General features: G+C 47.8%; 1 protein-coding gene across 18 annotated transcripts in view; it reads right to left on the reverse strand.

Moving 5' to 3' along the window:
* MAPT (microtubule associated protein tau) overlaps positions 1–16,900 on the reverse strand; it is a 116,258-nt gene that overhangs the window by 95,289 nt on the left and 4,069 nt on the right. For 14 of the 18 annotated variants that reach the window (XM_074940588.1, XM_074940584.1, XM_074940593.1 and 11 more), the window contains exon 1: positions 5,893–5,953. The exons of 2 other annotated variants lie outside the window; for them this stretch is intronic. The gene's annotated coding sequence lies outside the window, so the exon portion shown is untranslated. Of the gene's footprint in view, positions 1–1,204; positions 1,322–4,744; positions 4,859–5,892; positions 5,954–16,900 lie in introns of those variants that run through there. 2 more of the 18 variants (XM_074940576.1, XM_074940578.1) reach the window with 2 other exon arrangements.

The following is a 16,900-nucleotide window of genomic DNA, read 5'->3' on the forward strand; positions in this document are numbered from 1 at the left end:
TAAGGATCTGCCATTTGGTTTTGTAAACATGAAGCAAAGACTTGGGGAGGAGGGCGTCAAAGCAGGCAGGCAGGCGAGACAGAGAGAGCGACAACCACAAGCAGCTGGCCTGAGTCTGCTCCAAATTCACCTTAATGGGAACAAGGCTGGGCCCCTTGACCAGCTTCAGAAGAGCCTTCACTGCAGCTATTTATTTTATTCATTTCTAACCTGACAGCAATCCACACGATGAGATGAGCAGATCTGTGCCCACTCCCCTTCCCAAAAGCCACAGCTGAAGAGGAAGCCAGAGTATCACTTGTCCAAAAATAGTTTAAGAGTAAGAACTGCTGAACTTGCATTTTATACACTCAAACAGGGCACAGTATGGTTTGGTCAATACACCTTTGCCAAAAGGAGGGATGGAATACTGGGAGCAGAAGGTACCTTAGGAGATGGAGAATAGAGGTGGAAAACGAAGCCAACCTTGGTCACAGAGGTAGTGTACTGGGGTTGAATAGTGAGGCTGGTTATTTCTCTCTCTTCAGGGGATAATGAGAAGTGTGGGTTTTGTGCCAGAAGCATATGGGTAGACAGAAGAGAGGCTGAGAACAACCTCTAAAAATCTGCAAAGCCCAGTCCCAGGAAAAATACATCCACCCAACACAGTGCCATGCACGGACACCATTAATTCCCACCTCCCAGCAGCCAGTTCATACAATCATAGAAGATCAGGGTTGGAAGGGACCTCAGGAGGTCATCTAGTCCAACCCCCTGCTCAAAGCAGGACCAATCCCCAGCCAAATCATCCCAGCCAGGGCTTTGTCAAGCCTGACCTTAAAAACTTCTAAGGAAGGAGATTCCACCACCTCCCTAAGCTGCCCAGAGCTCCTGCACTGAGCTGTCAAGTCAGCCTTCAGCCACAGGAAGGTCATGGCAATTCACAGGTATGGCACCACAGCACAATTGCAGGCAACACCAAATTTCCCCTCCACTCCCACCTCATGCCCCATGTCAGCCTGGAAGGGGCATGGACCACACACATTTGCAGGAGACACAGGGTTCCGGCAGCCCTCAAAGGCCTCTTCTTTCCTCCTCTCCTCCAAGAGACAACTGGGGAGAGATGGAAAGACCCAGGGGGAGGGAGGGCGCACAGTGGAAGGGGAATGACAGAACTGAGAGGGGCCCTTTCAGGAGAAGGGCCGGCAGGAGGCATTGAACATACCTTCCCAGCAGCTCCAACGCAAAATTCCACACCATTACTACATATTTTTAACACGAGAATTTGAGGTTCATGTTGGTAATTAGTCAAAAAGTTCAGGAAGTTTAATCAGCACCAACGGCTTTTCACATGGCTGTATTCATGCTTCGCTGTGCCATGGAGTTCTCCCTGCATTACATGTTTAAATTCCCCAATGCAAAAGGATTTCTAAAAAAAAAACGTAAAATGATGAAGTGAAAAAAACGTACTCTGGTCATTACTCCCCCCATCTCCATTTCATGCTTTCATTTTTTTAAACTATTCTTTGCTAACTCACAGACTTGGTCTATGACACTTGGGGTTTTTTAAAAATAATCCTAATAAGGACCAAGAGAGCTGATGCTACGAGAACTATTACTTTGACTGTAAGCTCTTTGGGGCAGGGATCCTTTTTTTATCGTGTGCTGGTTTAGCACCTAACACAACGCAGAGCCTGGTCCATATCTGGGGCTCCTAGGAGCTACCACAACACAAGTGACAACGACTACTGCACATTTAGGCAGCACCCACACTAACAAAACTGGGAAATTTAATTTCCCGGGGTGCTGCTCCAAGCCAGTAACAGTGGCAGTAGTACAGAAAGGATTCTAGCATTTTTACCACTCTCTCATCTAAACCACTTCTGATTGAGGTTAGAGGACGTAGTGGTATAAATGCTTGAGTCCTGTCTACACTACAGTCTCCACCTTTGCTACCAAGAGTGGTGTTGCCCCAATTGAGAATTACGGGTCCTGATTTTTCCAGTGTAACTAAGGTCTTGGACTGTCAACTCTCTGTGAGCAACCACCATGCCTTCTTACGCATTATAGGTTTTAACTTCAGATAGGACCATTATAATCCTTTTGTCTGACTTCCTGCATAATAAAGGCCATAGGTCAACACTCAGAAATTCCTGCATAGAGCCTAGTAACCTGTGGTTGAACTAGATCACCTCTTTTATGAAGACATCCAGTCCTGATTTAAAGACCTCAAGTGATGAAAAAAATACACCATATCCCATAGCAAACTATTCCAAGGATTAATTACCCTCACTGTTTCTAACCTGAATTTTTCTAGCCTCAGTTTCCAGCCATTGGATTTTGCTATGCCTTTATCTGAAAGATTAAGGAGTCCTGTAGTATCCTATATCTTGCTCCTTATGTAGGTATTATGTCCAGTGATCAAGTCACTCTTTAACCTTCACTTCAGTAAAAGGAATAGACTGAACTCTCTAAGCCTGTTTGGGATCGACGGGCCCTGCTATCCTACAAACCATACCTTACAAAAAGATGGAACCTTTATCAACCATGCTCACTGTATATCTGGACAGAGCAGCGTGTTGTGGGATCAGCACTCACAATGAATGACAAACATTGCGTCCCACCGAAATTTAAACCCTGAAGGCTGAACTAATTTAAGAGCGACGAGACAAAGGGAGTTCAATAAGGGTGAAAACCACCTATGCTGCAGCTAGGAAACAAAAATCCCTTGGCCCCTGCATGGGAGGAAATGCAAAAGCTACCTTCACATGCATCTTTCTTTCCAAACACCAGCTTTCATGCATCACTAACCCACCAAGGACAAGTAAGTGTAAGAAAACCCAATCCAACACTTATATTTGTAAATGGCATGGATTTCCTTCCCAGCTACCCAATAGCTCATCTAGAAAAACTCCATGTAACGTACAGACAATTGAACTGCCAACTCAAATTTGTCCTTACATACAGATTTGGGGAGGGGAGAGGGGGAGAAGGATTTTACAAAGTGTTTCCATGGATTTTTAAATTCCAGTGGAAAAGGTTTTTAAACAAACATTCCTCCTGTGATTATTACAACACTTAGAACTCGAAAATGAAGCTAGCCATAAATAGGAGTTAAAATTGACAAGTTCATTTTCATTTTTCAGAGTAGCAGCCGTGTTAGTCTGTATTCGCAAAGAGAAAAGGAGTACTTGTGGCACCTTAGAAGCTAACAAATTTATTTGAGCATAAGCTTTCGTGAGCTACAGCTCACTTCATCGGATGCATTCACTGGAAAATACAGTGTCCACCAGGAGGAAAAAATGCAAAGAGTACAGCTGCATAGTGAAAAATAAATTAGACGTAAGATTCTGATCTTTTACAATCTAAATCTTTTACAATCTAACAAAGGTAAAAAAAAATTCTTTGTGTGTTTTTCAAATGGATAGAGTGCTTTTAAATCGAACAAAGTGAATCTCTTTAGTGAGTTTCTTTTCATTCCATTTGAAGAGTCTTTAAACATTCAATTTGTATATTGCACAAGTAGATAAATTAGAGCTGCTATGAAGCATGGTCCATACAGATTGCTAGAGTAAAGACTGCGTAGCTCAGTCTTACGGCACATTCTTCTAGTCAGTTCATAAAGAAGGATCAGTCTTGGTTGCAAATGGAGTTGTGCCCCACATAGGGTAAGCAAATGGAAGGAGAAACCCCCTTTGGAATGATGGCAGCTGCCCTCCCAGAGAGGAAAGGCTGGACTGCTGTATTTTTATAATGCAACTAATGTACCTAGAAACACTCCTCTTCCCTACCTCAAACCCTCCCATGCACACACCCACTCTCTCTTAGGGAGCAGAATACAATTAGAATTTGTCATTCCTTGATCAAATAAACTCATTGAAAGGAGAGCCATCTTAATGGTTCAAATCTAGGAGACTAGGTGTGACACATTATATTTACTACAGCAAAGTCTGTGCCAGTCTCTGTCAAGGGTTTTCCTGTTTGTGAGCTGAAAATTCAAAACAGGGGGATGCTCAGTGTGTGATGGAAAACAACCTTGTATGGCACAATGTCCAGAAATTGGGCAGAATCATGTCCCTGTCGAGTGTAATTCTGTGCACTCTGAATGATCAAAAGGAATTTGCAGTGTAAAAATAAAATAGGTAATAAAGGAGATGGCATGTCAATTTCAGCATGCTACAGAAATTAAAGGCTAAGAATGCAAATACTGGTAGACAAAATATTTTTCCCCCACCTTAACTATAGGGATATACCACAGTCTTCACCCAATCAACGAGAATTGTATTATGCATCCATATATGCTGCCATAGCAGGGGCGTGACCAGATGCCATATAATATACTAAAATTTTTAGGAGACCCATTTCAGACAGCTCCTAAGAAAAAGCCCATAAAGATACAAAATAATTATGCAGAAAATCCTAGTGAGGCTACTGTCTCTGTATCTCCAGGAGAAAGCAGACAGAACCGCAATACCAAGAAGGGATTTGTCTGTCTATTGTGTCCCTGCTCATGGCTGTTACTATGGTTATCAATTACATCAAACAAGGTGACTCAGACACTTAAAATACAGGGGGAAAGATAAAGTGCATTTTCCCCCATGCTCCAGTAATACCAAGATTTTAGAATAATGAAACGTAAAAATCACATAATATTGACCTGTGCCGTGTAACAAAGCAACATAATTCTTAGACTACATGACCCAAATAGCTCTCCTTCTATCCCCAATTTTATGATTAAAGGAGATAGTGACCATGCACAGAATACCTTTTACTTCTTAAGATGACAATTTTTTTTAAAGTGCCCCCACATTAAACAGGATCCTCTCTGTAATGTTGAAGATATGATGAACTGCAAAATATGGCACCTCAGATGTGAAAAGGAAAAAAAGCCCACCCTTTCTCTCTCCAGATCCACACCTACTGCAGTACCCACAGACAACCTATGATTTGCCATCACCCCCACAATCAAAAGCAGTCTCCCAAACAGGAAACCAAACCTGGCAGCAGGAATGAGATGGGGGGGGTGGAGAGGAGGAATGTAGAGAAAAGTGGGAAGGAGGGGAAAAAATAAAAATTCCCCTATAAAATGCACCTGCAACCCTAGAGCCGCAACAGTGGTTGCAACTTGCAGCAGGATGGGAATAAAGCATCCGTGTGAATTACATTAATAGAAGACTGCTTTTAAGAAAAATCCCTTTGCAATTTAAAAAGCCAAGCTGGACCGGTACACACATTTATCCCCAAATAACGTTGCAGCTTAGTTTTAATACACAAGCAAAGGAAACAGTGACAGAAACCTCCATTCCCTGAACAGCTCACGCCACCAAACCCACCCTTTAGGTTCCAGCAGAGACACACCCCTACCCCATTTTATAATGCAAAAAGTCTCCACTGAATGCTGGGGGGGAGGGGGGTCGTTGGGAAGCAGGTACAACAACAGAAAAAGACCCTTACTGGAAATCGAAACAAATAGATTTTTTTTGTTATTAGATAGGTGCGCGTGTTGGGATTTTTCGGAGGCGGGAGGGGCCGCAAATCTCATTATTCTGCAAGCTGGATTCTGCAAATTAAAAAAAAAAAAACACCCTGTACAGGTTCCCCCCCCTCTTTTTTTTTTTTTTAATAAACACTAAGGTGAATGCAAAGTGAATAATGCAGAGAGTGCACGGTAGCCCCCATAGCCATGGCACTGCACGCCTCCACTCCCTGCCTCCCCCCCTCCAAAACCCTTTGCAGCGCGCACACACAGCCCCTTGCATTGCATTGCATGCAACCCCCCCCCCGCTCCAAAGCCCGTGCAGCGCAGACACCTCACACCCCACTGCATGCACCTGTGCCCTGCCCCAAGGTCTGCCGGTGCCCCCGCTCCCCCCGGGCGGGGTTTGCATTGGGTGGGGAGTCCCGGGCACCTACCTGCCGCCGCGGCTGCTGCAGGGGGAGCTCGCTGGAGACGCGCAGCGAAGCCGGCTGGAGGGGGGGGGGGGGGGAGCGGGGGAGTGACAGGAGAGAGCGCGCGCGCAGGCCGGGGCCGCGCGCGGGCGGGGGCGGGGGCGAGCGCAGGCTCCGGAACCTTCGCCGAGCGAGTGCTCGGCTCCTGGGGCGCCGCCAGAGGGAGCAGCGGCGCGCGCGCAAGCGGACAACGACCACAGCCACCTCCTCGCAGGGGGAGGCGCATGCGCCGAGTCGCCGCCCGCGGGAGCACCAGGGCGCAAGCGTACAACGTCCCGAGCGCCACTCACTGACCGCTCCCCCCCCGCCCTTCAGAAGCGCATGCGCGAGGCCGCCTTCGTCGTCGTCCGGCTCCTTTGAGGGAAGAGAATGTTTCTCCTGAGGGAACACGCGCCCCGAGGGGGGAGGGGCTGAGAGTCCTGGGGGACGGGCCTGGCCTGAGGGGGCGGGGCCTAGTCAGCAACCCCGCCCCCTTGTTACCCAACAGAGGGGGACCTGCCAGTCATCCGCCTGCCGCTTTCCCTCAGACACCCCCCATTGCCGGCCCCTCCCCCCTCAAGTGCCCCCTCACCGCAATTATCTGCCCCTTCCCCTCCGAGGCGCCCCCACAACCGCAATTATCTGCCCCCTCCCCCCTCCGAGGCGCCCCCAACCGCAATTATCTGCCCCCTTCCCCCTCCGAGGCACCCCCACCGCAATTATCTGCCCCCTCCCCCCTCCGAGGCACCCCCACCGCAATTATCTGCCCCCTCCCCCCTCCGAGGCACCCCCAACCGCAATTATCTGCCCCCTCCCCCCTCCGAGGCACCCCCACCGCAATTATCTGCCCCCTCCCCTCCGAGGCGCCCCCACAACTGCAATTATCTGCCCCCTCCGAGGCGCCCCCAACCGCAATTATCTGCCCGCTCCCCCCTCCGAGGCAGCCCCACCGCAATTATCTGCCCCCTCCCCTCCGAGGCGCCCCCACAACCACAATTATCTGCCCCCTTCCCCCTCCGAGGCGCCCCCACAACCGCAATTATCTGCCCCCTTCCCCCTCCGAGGCACCCCCACCGCAATTATCTGCCCCCTCCCCTCCGAGGCGCCCCCACAACCGCAATTATCTGCCCCCTCCCCCCTCCGAGGCGCCCCCAACCGCAATTATCTGCCCCCTTCCCCCTCCGAGGCACCCCCACCGCAATTATCTGCCCCCTCCCCCCTCCGAGGCACCCCCAACCACAATTATCTGCCCCCTCCCCCCTCCGAGGCACCCCCAACCACAATTATCTGCCCCCTCCCCCCTCCGAGGCACCCCCACCGCAATTATCTGCCCCCTCCCCCCTCCGAGGCAGCCCCACCGCAATTATCTGCCCCCTCCCCTCCGAGGCGCCCCCACAACCACAATTATCTGCCCCCTTCCCCCTCCGAGGCGCCCCCACCGCAATTATCTGCCCCCTCCCCCCTCCGAGGCGCCCCCAACCGCAATTATCTGCCCCCTCCCCCCTCCGAGGCACCCCCACCGCAATTATCTGCCCCCTCCCCTCCGAGGCGCCCCCACAACCACAATTATCTGCCCCCTTCCCCCTCCGAGGCGCCCCCCACCGCAATTATCTGCCCCCTTCCCCCTCCGAGGCACCCCCACCGCAATTATCTGCCCCCTTCCCCCTCCGAGGCACCCCCACAACCACAATTATCTGCCCCCTTCCCCCTCCGAGGCGCCCCCCACCGCAATTATCTGCCCCCTTCCCCCTCTGAGGCGCCCCCACAACCATCTGCCCCCTTCCCACTCTGAGGCGCCCCCAAGCACAATTATCTGCCCCCTCCCCCCTCCGAGGTGCCCCCACAACCGCAATTATCTGCCCCCTCCCCCCTCCGAGGCACCCCCACCGCAATTATCTGCCCCCTTCCCCCTCTGAGGCACCCCCACAACCACAATTATCTGCCCCCTCCCCCCTCCGAGGTGCCCCCAACCGCAATTATCGCCCCCTTCCCCCTCCGAGGCGCCCCCAACCGCAATTATCTGCCCCCTCCCCCCTCCGAGGCACCCCCACCGCAATTATCTGCCCCCTTCCCCCTCCGAGGCACCCCCACAACCACAATTATCTGCCCCCTCCCCCCTCCGAGGCGCCCCCAACCGCAATTATCTGCCCCCTTCCCCCTCCGAGGCGCCCCCACAACCACAATTATCTGCCCCCTTCCCCCTCCGAGGCGCCCCCACAACCACAATTATCTGCCCCCTCCCCCCTCCGAGGCGCCCCCACAACCGCAATTATCTGCCCCCTCCTCCCTCCGAGGCGCCCCCACAACCGCAATTATCTGCCCCCTCCCCCCTCCGAGGCGCCCCCACAACCATCTGCCCCCTTCCCACTCTGAGGCGGCCCAAGCACAATTATCTGCCCCCTCCCCCCTCCGAGGCGCCCCCACAACCATCTGCCCCCTTCCCACTCTGAGGCGCCCCCAACCACAATTATCTGCCCCCTCCCCCCTCCGAGGCACCCCAACAGGCCCCCCCAACCATAATTATCTGCCCGCTTCCCTCCTCTAAGTGTCCCAAAACACCCCTCCTCACTGTACTAGATGCCCCTCAATTCCTCCGATCACCAGACCTAAGAAACCCCTTGCCCTTTTAAAACCAGGCACAGCCATAGCGTAGACTGGGTTTTAGGTAACTACCCATTTTTACCAATTTGGCAAAACAATCTGACATTCCCCCATTGAAATGAAGGCAAAGTGGGGAACAGAACCCAGGGTTCAGGGTCTCAGCCTTTTGTTAGCCACTCAATTAAATATCTATCTATAATAAAATGGGCTATGGTTAAGAAAATAATCTGATCATGATGTGACAACTTATGGGGCATTTTCCACTTCTATTTCTCAATATACCTTCTCTTTTCTCCCTTTAGTACCTCTTTCAGAAATCTGCTCCTAGATCACATGCTCTCTCTTGATTTGCACCTAACTTTATTTATTATTTTTGATAATCAGTCAACACCTTGGGCCATTCTCACAAAAGAATCCCCCTGCAGCTTCTCCACTAAATCCAATGACAAAGGATAAGTAACCATATAATAAAAGGCAATAATTCTACTGTAGGATCTCTGTTAAATTCAAGAGCAAGAACCTGAGTGAATTGTCTCTAGACCATACACTGGAATTTGCTTGATACCTATTTGTAAAAAAATAAAAAATAAAAATTAAATAATCATCATCATAAAGATCCTTTCCTGAACACAACCATGCAAAACACTAAAGCTTTGTAAAGCGTGAGAGTTAGAGTTTTCCTTATCCCAAAAGTCCATGAACTACTGGGGAGCGTGGAGAAAGCAAAGGATGGGGCCAACAAAAGCAGCAGAGGCCAGTGTGTTTGTGTGATGTACGTAGCTAGTTACGTAACTTATCACTTTTGTTTTCTCAATACTGCACCTTTATGTTTCTCAGGAGCCTTTCTGTCTGCAGGGGCAGGAACCATGGGCTCAAGCCTGCAAGGTGATGAGTCTCAATCTAGACCACAGTTATAGCTCTAGTTAAGCACACCCCCTCCCTGTTGGCCGCTCACCAGATTGTTGTGGAGGAAATCCCAGACTCTGGATCCTCAAGTGTTTTACGTTTCCCAGGGTCTCCACAGGCCCACATGGTTTCCCCGTTGCATCTCTGGCACATGTCCTAGTCAAAAGAAAAGGAGTACTTGTGGCACCTTAGAGACTAACCAATTTATCTGAGCATAAGCTTTCATGAGCTACAGCTCACTTCATCGGATGAAATGAGCTGTAGCTCACGAAAGCTTATGCTCAAATAAATTGGTTAGTCTCTAAGGGGCCACAAGTACTCCTTTTCTTTTTGCGAATACAGACTAACACGGCTGTTACTCTGAAACATGTCCTAGTCACTGACTCTCAATCTGTTAACCCTTTGCAGAAATGGAGCCCCTCTATCTTAGACCTTGTCAAAGTCAGATTCAGGACTCATAATTTGTCAGACCACTCTGTTTATTAGCAAAGCGCCTTGCTAATGCACCCAGATGTGAGCCCCTCTCTCAGGCCGAAGATAACTTATTTATACAGCTAAGCCAAATCCAATTTAACATAAGAGACAAAAGAAAGCAGAAACTGACAAATATACATACATATCTTATTTGCATACTAACCTTTACCAATCTCCTAGCTCAGTAGGAGTTCTAAGTTAATTAGTTTGAGGACCCATTGTCTCACACTCCTTAATGTTTCTCTTCCTGAGAACTATATTTCAACAAACCCTTCAAGCAGCATTTCTTTAATGAATTATAATTTCAATATAATTCATTCTACTTTCACAACCCCCAGGTCCAGTGTAAGACACCCCCGGGCTTAAATACACCCTCTCACAGAACTTGACCCAAAGGCACAAGCCTTCTGGTTTACCCCTTCCAGTGGCCATGTGGTAGGTGTAGCATTACACACAGAGACACTGTACTCAGAAGTCTAATACATTATTGATTCTGTATTTAATCACATGAGAGTTATACAGATCCATTAGAAAGAAAAAAAATACACCCTGCACACAAATTTCCCCTCACTCTAGTTCACCGTTCCTTTGGGGGTCCTTGAAGGACCATCTGTGTTCAGGGTCCCCCTTCCCCAGTTCATCTAGCTCCTGCAAGACTTCCTTCATCTTAAGCTGGTGAAAAAAGGGCAAAGGAGAGAGACCAAATAGAACAGTTTCTGTCATTTATAATCTTCCAGTTTCCTGTGTCAGATGCTTCCTAGTCATCCTCAACAGGTGACCATAGAGTCCTACCAGGTGCCTTCATTGCTAGGCAACCACCTCTGAGCAGGAACCAGTCTTTTGTCAAGAGCTGTTAAATTTCAAGGGAAGACCATCCAGATATAATGACCCTATATTGCCAGTACTTTGCCACTACCCCCCTTAGAATTTTGGTCCCACATGGAAGTCAAAGGACAACAGAAGATGAAAGGGTGCACCTTCAAAATAGAGTTTGAAAGCTTACTAAAGACACATACAAGAAGTTCATAATCTCACACAGAATTCATAAATTGTACAGACAGATTCCCCAAGTGTTTGTAACAATTAAAGTATGTACTTAACTTTTTGCATGAGTTGTCCCATTGAGTTCATTTCTTACCAATGTGAGAAGGGTTTAAATTCAGTTCCCTGTGAACAAGCATCCCTACCCCCCGCCCCACAACTAGCCCTTTTGCTGGCAATCACTGAGGGATGAGCTCATACTAGTCTTTCAGTAATTATAAGTTAGTCCCTCCCAGTACACAAACATTGGGAATCATTGGTGAGACTCCCAACACAGGAGTCTCAAATTCAATTCCCAACCAACACACTGCTTAATTTCAAAGAGGAAGGAAAGCCCAGTAGTTAGGGTGATAGTATGGGATTTAGGAGAGCCAGGTTCATAGAGTTTAAGGCCAAAGGGACCACAAGATCATCTGGCCTGACCTCCTGTATGTCATAGGCCCGTAAAAACCACCTAGCCACCACCATACCAAGCCCAACAAACAAAATTAGACCAAAGTATTACAGCTCTCTGGAGACAGACCCATTACATGCCATAGGCATAGAATAGGAGGAACCAAGATGCACTAATGCTCAAGGCCACTGCAGTGGCAGAGAACTGATTAGTTGAGATGTACCCAGATGATTCTAGGAAGTGACCTGTGCCCCACACTGCCAAGGAAGGAGACTCTCCACACTCCCCACAGTGTTCAAGTCACTGCTCTGCCATAGATTCCCCATGTGACTTGGGCAAGTCACTTAGGCCCAGATCCTTAAGGGTATTTAGATTCCTAACTTTCTCTCTTTGTGCCTCAGTTTCCCATCTGTAACATGCAGATACTAGCATTGCCCTATGAGTACCTAAGATAGCTATAGGGTAAGGCCAACCTGGAAAACTTTTCCTGCCACTGCCCTGACAACTCTGTTGTGTGTCTAGGGAACTTCAGTCCCCAGAGCTACTAAACCAGTGCTGTTCCCTAGCATGAACATTTAAGAACAAGACATTTCAGTGACATTGATTTATAATATTGGGGGAGGGGGGAAGCAATCTTGCTCTGAATCAAGGACATTATCTTGAAGATAGTGATCTTGCTTTGCATATTGTAGAAGATCCACAATAAAGACTTCTGATTTTCTTCCTCAGTGTACAACTATGATGCACATCTTAAACTTACACATCATTGAAATAAGTGCACTGCTCAAAGCCAAAATTCAGCCCTTGTATACTTACACAAGGTTTTCATGAGAACTACATATTTGCATCAGAGAGCACCTTGGCTTTTTGAAGTGCAGTTGCACAAAAATGTATCCCCCAGCAAAGAGGTTTCTTTCCTACGGACACTGGGCTTAATTCTGACCTTTGGACTCTTGTATTGGGAGATGGACTGGTGGATTTAATAGGTCTTTCCCATTTATAAAGTCTATGATTACTCATAGTAGGGGCAAGACTGAGCCTATGAAGTACAGATCGTCATTGCTGTGAGCTTAGCATTCCATCTGCTACGCAGAGCTGCTACCAAGAGCAATTTACAGTGGAAGAGTGCTTAGAAAAATGAAGTAATCATATCACTGTTGTCAACAGGCAATTTCCTAGATACGTAGCAGTTGGGAGATGACTGAACTACCTGTCCTGTCTACCCACAGTGTCACACATATGTCAATAATGCTCTGCAAAACACATGGCTCTAAACAGTCCCCTTAATTTTTATTTGGAAAATTCATTGTGTGATAATAGTGAGGCTATCCAGGCAATATGTTTGCACCACTTCTCTAGCTGGTACACCATAAACCTTCATCACTAGTCCACACATCTCTGGAACTGGAAGCATGCTACGAGAGCACCACAGATCAAACACTAGGGCAAGTTAGGGAATGTATCAAAGGGAAACACTAAGGGACCCTGCCGCAGCACTAAAGCAGCGGGAGGGAGTTCTGGTGATGTTTGGAGAACCGCAGGAGCAGTGCAAGTCCCAGAGTGCTTCTGATCTCCCGGTGGAATGAACTCATGTTAATCAGCACATCTCCTGGCACTGCCCAATAAGTACAACATATAAACACTCTCAAAACAAAAAGAAAAGGAGGACTTGGAATGCGTTACCTAGGGAGGTGGTAGAATCTCCTTCCTTGGAAGTTTTTAAGGTCAGGCTTGACAAAGCCTTGGCTGGGATGGTTTGATTGGGGACTGGTCCTGCTTTGAGCAGGGGGTTGGACTAGATGACCTCCTGAGGTCCCTTCCAACCCTGATATTCTATGATTCTATGACTTGTGGCACCTTAGAGACTAACAAATTTATTTGAACATAAGCTTTCGTGAGCTACAGCTCACTTCATCGGATGCATTCAGTGGAAACAGATTTCTTAAAGGCACAAAATCACATGTTCTTAGTTAAAGGTATATTTTAATTACTTCAGTGGAGACTATTCTAGTGAAGGGTCTTTTTACACTAAAAAAGTGGGTTGGTTAAAGATACCTATCTCTTCATCCCCAAAAGGAGTGGCAGAGTCTCGCTTTATACCCCAGCACTTGAACAGGGTACTGCCAGCCATCGGGACAGAAGGGGGACCTGGAAGGCCTTCTATTTCCTCCTGTCAGGAAATACAAGACCCAGGCCTAAGGATCCCTCTTTCCGCTTCCCCAAAAGCAGGGATATGACAACGTCTTTCCTTTTCTGGATCGTGGGTGATTCACACAGTACAAAAACAATGAGTCCTTGTGGCACCTTAGAGACTAACACATTTATTTGGGCATAAGCTTTCGTGGGCTAGAACCCACTTCATCAGGTGGGTTCTAGCCCACAAAAGCTTATGCCCAAATAAATTTGTTAGTCTCTAAGCATAGGTGCCAACTTCCCCTCTTTTCCGTGGGTGCTTGACCCCCGCTCTGCTCCCGCCCCTGCCCGCCTCTTCCCATCCCTTCCCCACCCCCATTCCAACTCCTTCCCCAAAGTCCCTCCCCCAAATTCCACCCCTCCTTGCCCCTATTCCAACTCCTTCCCCAAATCCCCGCCCCGCCTCTTCCTCACCTCCTCCTCTGAGCATCTGACATTCCCACTTCTCCTCCCCCTGCCCCCGGAGTACGCAAACAGCTGTTTGGCAGCAGCCAGGTGGGAAACGCTGGGAGGCAGGCGGAGGAGCAGGGATGCGGCGCGCTTAGGAGGGGGAAGAGGAGGAGAAGGAGGAGGGGGGGCAGGGGGGCAAGCTTGGCTGCCGGTGGCTGCAGAGCACCCACTAACTTTTTCCCCATGGGCGCTCCAGCCCTGGAGCACCCACAGAGTCAGCACCTATGTCTCTAAGGTGCCACAAGGACTCCTCGTTATTTTTGCTGATACAGACTAACACAGCTACCCCTCTGAAACCTGTTGCACAATACAGTTAATCATGCTCTAAACTTTGCGTGAAAAGGATAAGCATGTACTTCGGAACCCCTCTAGAAGTCCTGTTGGGTCCCACTCAAGAAAGCCTAGCTCTGCATCCACTGACAGGAAAGTGGAAATACAACTGAGCAACTCTAAGAGGCAAGAGTGTCCAGACAACTACTGGAATGTCAAAGATAGATAAAATTCCTCTTTAAAAAAAAAGGGTGGCGGGGGGTGGAGGAGGAGGTAAGTTGCCGCTAGAACAGCTACAAATATTTCCTTGCCTCAGTCTCCCCCTGTTCTGAGCAGCCCCAATCATCTTTTCACTCAGATAGAGAAATGAGATAGTGAAGTCAACTGTAGTTTGGCAATTCACTTTGATAGGAGCAGGTCAAATGACAAACGGTTATTCCTTCCCCTTACGGATATCTGGGCACCAAGAGGGAAGTCATTTTTACTGCGATGGTCAGATCTCAAAAGCTAAGCAGAGCTGAGTTAGTACCTGTAAGGAAGACCTCTAGGAAACGCCCACATTCTGGGAACAGGTTCCTCGGCCTCAGGACTGAGCCATTGACTCTACATGGCATTAGGGGATACTGTGCTGCTCAGAGTGCCAGCTTTCACGTGAGACACAAAAATAAGCTCATAATGACTTGTCATTAAAGGGCCTAGGACATGTATTGTAACCATATGGCTGTTAACTCTGGTGCGCTGGCCAAATTCCAACTTGGGTAATTCTATTCTGCCTCTCTAAATTGCCCCTACATTTCGAACTGAAAATGGGATTTTTAGGTTTTTGTTGTTGTTGTTTCTGCTGGAACTGTGACGAGCATAGCTGTGTGCTGTTAAAAAGCCATGAAGTTTCACCCTAGATGTCAAGCGTTAGAGAAAACCATTCACCAGGATCTTTGCTTCTGTATCTCAGGTTCCCCATCCACGAAGTGGGGACGATCATGCTGACCTATCTCATGGAGAAGTTGTGCAGCTTAATGTTGGTTGAAACTGCTTTGAGATCTTGCTATAGGTACTACAGAAAGGCAAAGACTGACTTATTAGAATGACAGGTTTCAGAGTAACAGCCGTGTTAGTCTCTATTCGCAAAAAGAAAAGGAGTACTTGTGGCACCTTAGAGACTAACCAATTTATTTCAGCATAAGCTGTAGCTCACGAAAACTCATGCTCAGATAAATTGGTTAGTCTCTAAGGTACCACAAGTACTCCTTTTCTTTTTATTGAATGACTTATTTACTTTGAATAGTGGGAAAAATTACCATTGATTTCTACATAATTCTCTTTATTTTTAACCTAGTTCAGCAGGATCTCAAAGTTGTCCTCTGACAGCCAGTCTATAGCCTTTGTTAAATTAATTTGGCGAGTCTCAGTCCTCTGCCTAGAGGACAAATGATGTTTTTGTGATGTGGCCATTTCAGTGCGGGGAAATGGGTATGCGAAGTGATCCCTCTATACAAAGTAGTATGTAAAATGGTTTGGGAGCCTTCAGGATAAAAGGCTATTTAAATGCAACTATTGATACAATCATTTTTGTAATAATTTCTCAGGTTTTTTTTTTTTTTTTTTAAATGTAAGCTTCATATCCTGACACTGCACCGTATGTTGGGCCTTGTCCACACTCAAACTTGTACTAGTTTAGTATAATCTGTGTGGACACTCTTATTTCAGTTGAAGGGTGGGTTTTAGGTTTAGTTAACGCCTGTTGCTAACCAACCCTAAGCTAAAGCAAAATAAACCCAGCTGAAACCAAAGCAAGGCCTGGTCTACCTTCAAAAGTTTTGCCAGCATAGCTATTTGGTGAGGACTGTTTAGGCGAAAAACAAAACAAACCACCACCAAACACACACACAGCCTGAAAATCAAAATATCCTCAACTGAGAGCTGTGCTGACAGAAACCCTAACATAGGCAAGGTATTACTGGCAACAGTTGTGTTGCTAGTACAGCTTATTTTGTTCAGGGAACTGGTGTAAGCTATACCAGCAAAAGAGTTCTTTAGCCAGTATAAAAAGCTGCATCTACACTAGGAGGGTTTGCTGGTATAGCTACACTGGCAAACCCTTTCTAGCACAGATCAGGTCTAAGAGCATCCCATCCACCCAACATTTTTCCACAGTTTAAGTTAAACCACTGCAATGCTGCTAGAAGTCACTCGCAGCTTGTCTAAAGAGGCCTCGTGTTAGCCACAATGCGAATAACCTCTTCCAAGAGTTTTTAGCAAGCGGAAGCAAGATAGAGGTTTCTGAAACACTTCCGTCTTCTGCGACTGCCCCTTGACACTCCCTGCCAGAATCCTTTCCTTAACAGGGGATAGCAGACGATCTCCATGTCACCTATTTAAAAAGAAGGCACCCGAGTAATGTGCGTATGCTGTCAAAGACAACGAACAGGCCAGATTTTCATAAGCGTTCAGCACGTGGTGCTTTGAAATCCGGTCACAAGTGTCACAGTGGGAGCTGCACTCTTTCGAAAGTCTAGCCCCAGGACCACACTGACAATTTGCACCAAGTCTCCCACTGTCCTGCTACCAGTAGCGATGGTTGGAATGCTAGCGTTCACCCCGGGTTGCCTAGACCTGCTCTGAGCAGGGCAAAACCAGGCTGGACTTCACACTGTGCCGAGTACC

The sequence above is a fragment of the Natator depressus genome, chromosome 27 (assembly GCF_965152275.1).
Source record: "Natator depressus isolate rNatDep1 chromosome 27, rNatDep2.hap1, whole genome shotgun sequence".
Taxonomy (NCBI): domain Eukaryota; kingdom Metazoa; phylum Chordata; order Testudines; family Cheloniidae; genus Natator; species Natator depressus.